Source organism: Phyllostomus discolor, chromosome X (genome assembly GCF_004126475.2).
Source record: "Phyllostomus discolor isolate MPI-MPIP mPhyDis1 chromosome X, mPhyDis1.pri.v3, whole genome shotgun sequence".
NCBI classification, from domain to species: Eukaryota; Metazoa; Chordata; class Mammalia; order Chiroptera; family Phyllostomidae; genus Phyllostomus; species Phyllostomus discolor.
Window position 1 is genome coordinate 28,786,006 of NC_050198.1, and position 8,678 is coordinate 28,794,683.

At 38.9% G+C, this 8,678-nt stretch overlaps 1 non-coding gene across 1 annotated transcript; it reads right to left on the reverse strand.

Annotated features, from left to right (window-relative positions):
• Nucleotides 1-4,404: 4,404 nt before the first annotated feature.
• On the reverse strand, nucleotides 4,405-4,535 carry LOC114505859. The gene has a single exon (XR_003685318.1). It is a non-coding gene; the product is annotated as a small nucleolar RNA SNORA1 (small nucleolar RNA).
• Nucleotides 4,536-8,678: the final 4,143 nt, after the last annotated feature.

Consider the following 8,678-nt stretch of genomic DNA (forward strand, 5'->3'; position numbering starts at 1 on the left):
AGATATCCCTAAAATTTCTTGACATTCAGAGTCTGACTTTTCTGAATTACTATAAAATTCTATTATCTGTGTTTTCCACATGGTAATAAACTGTGTGTCATCAAAGATATTGGTAATGTGGCATTTATTATAATAGTCCATCCATTCACTACTGTCTCTGAAATGTTCTTCCCAGCCATGGCACCAAAACATAATTCAGTTTCACCTACTTGTCAATATCTTCTTTTCTTGGTTTCTTGAATGTTCTTTACAAGAAAATATTCACTTTCAGTCATTCTTCTCATAAAAAAGATTTGTTTCTTTGATACTAAAAATTTATGGTCCTTATTCTGTTTCTGTGCCTTTCTGCACGCACAGTAATTTTGCATTTTAATGCTATATCATAAAGGCATTTTAATGCTATATCATAAAGACATTTTATTTTCTTAAAGAAATTTTGTAATGTGTTCTAATCCCTTATCTAAAATTTCTTATCAACATATGCATTTTAAAATTCTTTTTAAATTATATTGTATTGATTATGCTATTATAGATGTCTCAACTTTCCCCCTTTATTCTCCTCCACCCAGCACCCCCACTCCCTCAGGCAACCCCCTCATTGTTCATGGGTCATGTGTAGGTTCTTTGGCTACTCTATTTCCTACACTGTACTTTATATTCCCATGGTTATTATGTAACCACCTAGTTGTACTTCTTAATCCCCTCACCTCTTTACCCATTCCCCCACAAGCCCCTCCCATCTAGCAACCATCAAAACACCCTCCATATCCATGATTCTGTCTCTGTTAGCTTACTTTGTTTTTTAGAGTCAATTGTTGATTGATATGTATTTATTACCATTTTATTGTTTGTACTTTTGATCTTCCTTTTCTTAAGTCCCTTTAATATTTCATATAATAATGATTTGGTGACAATGAAGTCCTTTAGTTTTTTCCTTCTCTGAGAAGCTTTTTATCTTCTCTTCAATTGTAAATGATAGCTTTGCTGAGTAGAGCAACTTGGCTGTAGGTTCCTGCTTTTCATGACTTCGAATATTTCTTGTCAATCCCTTCCACCCTACAAAGTTGCCTTTGAGAAATCAACTGACAGTCTTATGGGAACTCCCCTGCAGGTGACTAACTGCTTTTCTCTTGGTGCTTTTAAGATTCTTTTTTTTATCTTTAACCTTTGGCATTTTAATTATGATGTGTGTTGGAGTGGATCTCTTTGCATCCATCTTTGTTTGTGACTCTCCGTGCTTCCTGGACTTGCATGTCTATTTCCTTCACCAAATTAGGGAAGTTTTCTTTCATTATTTTTTCAAAGAGAGTTCCAATTTCTTACTCTTTCTCTTCTCCTTCTGGCACCCCTGTGATGTGAATGTGATCTCTTGAAGTTGTCCCAGAGGCTGCATATACCATCTTTGTTTTGTCTTTTTTTTTTGTGGGGGGGAATTCTTTTTTCTTCTTGTTGTTTTGATTGTTTTTTTTTTCCCTTATGTTCCAAATCATTGATTTGGTTCTTGACTTGGTCCACTGTACTGTTGTTTCCCTGTAAATTGTTCTTTATTTTAATTAGTGAATCCTTCATTTCTTAATGGATCTTTATTATGCTGTTGAGGTCCTCACTAAGTTCCTTGAACATCATTATAACCAGTATTTTGAATTTGCATCTGATAGATTGCTTATCCCCACTTTGTTCAGTTCTTTTTCTGGAGCTTTGATCTGTTCTTTCATTTGGGCTGTGTTTCTTTGTGTCCACATTTTAGCATCCTCCCTGTGTTTGTTTCTATGTATTAGGTAGAGTTGCTATGGCTCCCTCTCTTGGTAGTGTGGCCTAAAGTAGTAGGTGTCCTGTAAGATTCAGTGGCACAGTCTCCCATGTCACCCAAGCTGGGTACTTGTGGTGTGCCTTTCATGTAGGCTGAGTACCCTCTTCTTGTAGTTGAGCTTTGATTGCTGTTGGCAGGTCAATGGGAGGGATTTACCCAGGCCAGTCAGCTGCAAGGACTGACTGTGATCACTGACCACCAATCTCTACCCTCCATGGAGGATCAACTGTCGGGGGGCAGGGTGGTGGTGCTCCAATATGGTCTGTAGCTCTCCACTGGAGGCACAGACCCTGGGGTTTCCTGTGTGGTGCAAGTCAAGGTCAGCCACCACCTGTGTTTTGCTCAGGGCCACCCTGCCTGAGCTGTAAAGCAATCTGAGATGGTTGTTACTTGTGCTGAGCTTGAAGATTCCCAGGTAAAGCCAAACTGAACCTAGGTTGGCTGCTGCTAGTGCTTGGCCTAGGGTCGTTTAGCAAGAAGTATGGGGGTTGGGGGTTCATTGAGGCTGGCTGTTGCTTGTTTGAAAAAATTTAGGAAGTTGTGAAGCATGAGCCAACACCAGCCATTCATATGGAAAAGCAGCTTGGGTGGCCCATAAGTTGGGTGGGATGGTGTCTCTGGGGATCTCCAGGAAAGGGAAAATAGTGTTAGCCAGGTTGATGGAGTCTTAGATATGGCATCAGCCTGCTGGCCCTGTGCCTTGTAAGGGGAGAATTCCAGAAAGGAACAATGACCTCTGCCAGACCATTCAGTTCCCTTCTGTAGGCCACTGGTGCTTTTCAAGCAGCTACCCTGGTTCTGGAGCTCAGAGGGAGTGAATCTGAGTAAGTCTGTGTGTGGTTTTTTTAAGAGGAACTGCTCGAAACTCCAGAAGTTTCTTCCACCAACTCAATCCCCACTGGTTTTTGCAGCTAGAAGTTGTGGGGACTTACCTTCCTGGCACTGGAACCCTGGGCTGGGGGTCCTGGTGTGGAGCTAGGACTCCTCACTTCCAAGGTATACTGCCTGAATTTTTATCTACCACAGGTGATGTGGGACCCACCCATTCCACATCTGTGTCCCTCCTACCAGTCTGGATGGATGTGGTTTTTGAAGACATTTTAAACAGCCCATTAAACTCAACATGTAGTCCAAAAATGAACAGAACTCAAGTGAAGTATCGTGAACAGCTATGGCCAAAAGTTTACCCATGGTCAGGCAATGACAGCTACATCACAATCTATGCTTGGAGACAAGAAGAAGCCATTGGTTGTAAGACACATCTTAATCTTAGAGATGCTTTAAAAAATACATTATAATGACCCTGGCTGGTGTAGCTCAGTGGATTGAGCTCGGGCTGAGAACCAAAGCATCACAGGCTCGATTCCCAGTCAGGGCACATGTCTGGGTTGCAGGCCACGGCCCCTAGCAACCACACATTGATATTTCTCTCTCTCTCTTTCTCCCTCCCTTCCCTCTCTAAAAATAAATAAATAAAAAAAATATTTTTTAAAAAATGCATTATAATGCATTAAAGGTTGTATTTGTAGCAGATTGTTATTTTTTTAAATGGAGTTATGTAACTTTTAATATCATAAGAAGAGATTTAAATGGGTTTACTTTTGTCTTTTAATAAAGTTTAGTATTTTCTCTTATATTTTTCATTATTACAAATGTTATATTTATGCAAATTGCATTTTATAATTGATTATTAGACTTAGGAGTATTACTGTTGTTTATATATTGATCTTGTGTTTAACAATCCTGCTAAACTTTTTTACTAATTCTCAGATTTTCTTAGATTTTCTATCTAGACAAATCATGTTGTTGCCAAATGACTGCACCATGTCTCCCTTGGCAATCTATGCTTCCTAATTACTTTCCCTTTCTTCTTTCATTGGTTAGGACTCAATACAATTTGGAGTAGAAGTGGTGATAATGGGCTTATTTGTCCTGTGTAAAAGTTAATGCTTCTTAAATTTTACCATTAAATAGAAAATTTGCCCTAGGTTTATTCAAGTTAAGGCCATTCCTTTATATTCCCAGTTTGCTGTAAATTTCAATCCTGAATCAGTGCTGAATTTTATCACTTGCCTTTTCCATCTACTAACAGGAACACATAGTTTTAATTCACTCTGTTAATGTGCTAAATGCTGTTGTTAAAATTTTCTGATTCTGGACAACACTTGCACTCCTGGCATAAACTCTTCCTAGTCAAAATATATTATTTTTTAATGCAGGGTTGCAGTTAAGTTGCTAATATTTTATTTAGGATCTTTCAATCCACAGTTAGATGGAAGATTAGCCTATGATTTTTCTTGTACCTCATAAAAATAAGGTGACTGTCTTTCTCTATTCTCTGATGCAGCTTACATAAAATGAATTTTGGGGATTTCATAAAATCACCTGTAAAACTACCTTAACCTGGGACATTGGTAGGAGAATATATATTTTTTATTAATAATTACATTACTATTTATTGTAAGTAGTCTGCTCATGTTTTCTATTTCATCTTGAATCAACTTTGTATATCTATCTATATACCTTAAATTATACATTGTATGTGTTCTTTAACTTATTGGCACACACTTATTAATAGTATTATCTTCTTTTTTTAATGTTACAAGTCTCATTGTCACCACTGCAATAATCACTGTGATAAAAGCATAACCTGTGTTTCAATGTAGCCACAGTAATAATTTCTGGACACCAGTATTATCTTCTTATTTTTAAATTTCTTCAGTCACTTAATAATAATTACTTTTTATTCTGAATTTTCTTTCACTTATTTTTTTCTTGACCAGTCTTTCTAGAGCTTGGTCTTTTTTAATTTGTGAAAAAAATGTTCATAAGTGTTCTGCAGAAAAATATTATCTGTTTCTTTCCTGGAAATTAATTTTGTTATTATTTTTAGTATCTTTATTATTGTTTTCTTCTTTTTTTTTGGCTTTGCTACTGTTGTTTTCTTTTTTTTTAAGATTTTTTTTTTTTAGGGAGGGAAGGGAGGGAGATAGAGATAGAGATAGAGAGATATAGAGAAACATCAATGTGCGGTTGCTGGGGGTTATGGCCTGCAACCCAGAAATGTACCCTGGCTGGGAATCGAACCTGGGACACTTTGGTTCCCAGCCCGCTCTCCATCCACTGAGCTATGCCAGCCAGGGGCTACTGTTGTTTTCTAATTCAAAAAGTAATATTTGCTTAACATTTAAAATTTCAAAAGTAGCCATTTATGGTGTGGCTCAGTGGATTGAGTGCCAGCCTGCGAACCAAAGCGTTGCTGGTTTGATTACCAGTCTAGGGCACACGCCTGGATTATGGACCAAGTCCCCAGTTGAGGGCACATGAGGGGCAATCATACATTGCTGTTTCTCTCCCTCTCTTTCTCCCTCCCTTCCCCTTTTTATAAAAGAAAGAAATAAAATCTTTTTGAAAAAGAGAATAGCTCTGGCTGGTGTGGCTCAGTAGATTGAGTGCTGGCCTGTGAACCAAAGGATCACTGGTTCGATTCCCAGTCAGGGTACATGCCTGGCTTGTGAGCCAGGTCCCCAGTAAGGGGCGCATGAGAGGCAACCACACATTGATGTTTCTCTCCCTCTCTTTCTCCATCCCCTCCCCTCTCTCTAAAAATAAATAAACAAAATCTTTTTTTAAAAGAGTATAAATGTTTTTTTAATTTCAAAAGTAATTGATGCATTGAATATAGCAAGTGACCTATTTGCATATTTATTATTAGCTTTAAAAACATGATTTTAGCACTGGCTTGTGTGGCTCAGTGGATTGAGTGCCAGCCTGTGAACCAAAGGGTCACTGGTTCTATTACCAGTCAGGGCACATGCCTGGGTTGCAGGCCAGGTCCCCAGTAGTGGGTGTGCAAGAGGCAACCACACATTGGTATTTCTCTCCATCTCTTTCTTCCTCCTTCCTCTTCTCTCTAAAAGTAAATAAATAAAATCTCAAAAAAATAAAATAAAAACATGATTTTACAGTACATATTGTTTTACCACTTGTTATTACCTTATTTGATATTTTTTTTCAAATAGGTATATTTTACTTAGAGCCAGGTAGTTATTAACCTTAATGGTAGCTATTTATTTATTTATTTATTTATTTATTTATTTATTTCCTAAGCACTTTACTGTGATAAATGCATTTAATGCTCATGAAAACTATATCAGGCAGACTGTTATTATCACCATTTTACAGACAAGAAAACTGAGCCACAGAGCACCTAAGACACACAGCCACTTAGGGACAGCTTGTTGGTTCCAGTGGGGAAGAAGAAAGAACTGCCAAGGTTGCTGGGGATGGCCCTGAAGGAGCAGCTGCTGTCCTCGGAGAGTGTATCTTCATGGCCTTGGACTCCGTTTTTCTTGGCATCTTGCATGTGTACTGGGATCCACTATACTGCCTAGGGGAGGCTGAGTATAAAAAAGGCCAGGGTCAGGAGGTGTTGGCATTGGGAAGATTGCAGGTCTGGCTTAGCATCCTGGGCAGGGGCCCATTACATTCAGGCACCCCTGTTGCCTCAGACTTCATCATAGTCATGGCTGTGCTAGACTTCATGCTCATACACCTCAACTCCTGCCCCTTCACGTGTACCATCTACAACCAGATCTTTAATGTCTTCAAGAGCAGGCAAGCCCTCAGACTCAGTCAGGCCATGGCTGCCCACCCTGGTGTGCAGACAGAAAAGGAAGAGGGACAGAGGCCTGGGTGCCTAAGTAATGTGCTATGACCTATTCATGGGATGGGAGAGAAGTAGAATGCAGACTTCACCCAGCTTCTAATGAGCCTCCTGTCACCTACTAGGATCAATCTCTTCATTTTCTAGAGAGGGGTTGGGGCTGTCCCAAGTCACCAGCAAATGAGGGATCTCCTGCTTTCAGTGTCAGCTCTGATTCCTGACACAATTCTAACCACTGCTAAATCAGCTTCCCTCTCAACATCTGCCCACAGCTTCCTAACCATCCTCCAGGAAGTGACTGGAACCCTAGAAGAGACCTGGCCCCTGTGAGCCAGGCTTGGCCCCAAATGGCCAATCTTCTTCTCTGGTGCCCCAGGCACTGTTCCACTAATCTGACCTCAAGCACTACCAGAACACCATTTTCATCCTCTTCACCTTGCTCACCCTGGACAACTGGTCCCTCATCTATATGGACAGTGGAGCCCAGGGTATGTTAAGGCCCAGGCTGACTGGAGGACAGGAAGCTGGCTAGGTAGACAGACCCTGTGGGACTTTTTACCCCATCTGCAAAGTAGGGCTTCTGAGAGTCAGCAAGGAACTCACAGGTCAAGCAACTCCCTCCTTCCCAGGAACCTGGTACATTAACAATAGCAATTTCAACTTAAACAAAATTAATGAATTTGCTAACTGTTATTTTGCCTACAGGCATTAACCTACCTTCTGCCATATACATTAATTTCAAGATAAATACTGCCTGTAAAAATTTAACTCTGCTGTTTTAACTTGTAGGCATGTACATTAAAAGGTTTCTCTTGTTCTTTTGGATTGGTTTAATAACAGCTCACATTCACTCTTTACTATATTGTTCTGAATTTAATCATTTTTAAAGTAATTACTTTGTTTTTATCTTTAAAATATTTGGATTTCTCTTTTGTATTTTAGAAACCTAATATACTCTCCATGTACATCTGTCCTAGCTTCTCCAGAGCAAGGGCATTGGATCTTCCTGTTTATGAGTCTCAAGCTTCAGGCACAGTGCCTAGACCAAGACAATGGCATTACTGATAATCACCATTTGTCAAACATGTGCTGTTTTCTAGGCATTGTGCCCAATATTTTATGTGCATTATCAAAATTTATTCAGACAAAATTTTTAAAGCAATAATTACTTTCTGAAAAGTCATCCCTTTTAAATCAAAACTATAATGAGATACTACTTCATATCCATTATGATGGCCACTATAAAAAAACGAAATAAGAAGTGTTGGTGAGGGTGTGGAGAAATTGAACCTCTTTGGCACTGTTAATAGGAATATAAAATAGTGCATCTGCTATGGAAAACAGTATGGAAGTTCCTTAAAACATTAAAAATAAAACTACCATATAATCCAGCAATCCAACTTCTGGATATATATCCAATAGAATTGAGAGCAAGGTCTTGAAGAGATATTTGCATACTCATGTTCATAGAAGCATTTCTCACAAAAGCCAAGGGATGAAGCAACCCAAGTGTCCATGATAAAGTCTTTGTATGACAGAATGCATCTTCTTCACCTTCTAGCTCTTTATAAATAATCAACTGCACAAAAGAGATACAAGAGACCAGGGCTGGAATCAACTCCTTCTGCCCTTTTGTTCTGCTGAAGGAACACAGAGAACATTTGTTATAGTTTTGCAATTCATATACTGTAATACCATGATAAACAAACTGTGATGTATTTATTGGAATATTTTATTTAAGTTTTATTTATTTATATCCAGAGAGAGGGGAAGGGATGGAAAAAGAGAGGGAAAGAAACATCAGTATGTGGTTGCCTCTCATCTACCCCCAACTTGGGTCCTGGCCTGCAACCCAGGCATGTGCTCCAACTGGGAATCAAACTGGCAATCCCTGGCTTGAAGGCTGGCACCCAATCCACTGAGCCACACCAGCCAGGGCTGGAATATTTTGTTTATTCAACTTTAGAAAAGAAGGAAATCCTGTCACATGCTATAATATGGATGAAACTTGAGGACATTATACTAAGTGAAGTAAACCACTCACAAAAGGACAAATACTCTGTGATTCCAGAGTCATCAAACTTTTTTTTAAGGACACAAAAGTCTCTTTAAATATTTTGGGGGGAGAAAGAGATACCACACTTCTACTCAGGAGAAACATTTTTACCACTACAGAGATTGTTTATTATTTTTTTACACTTA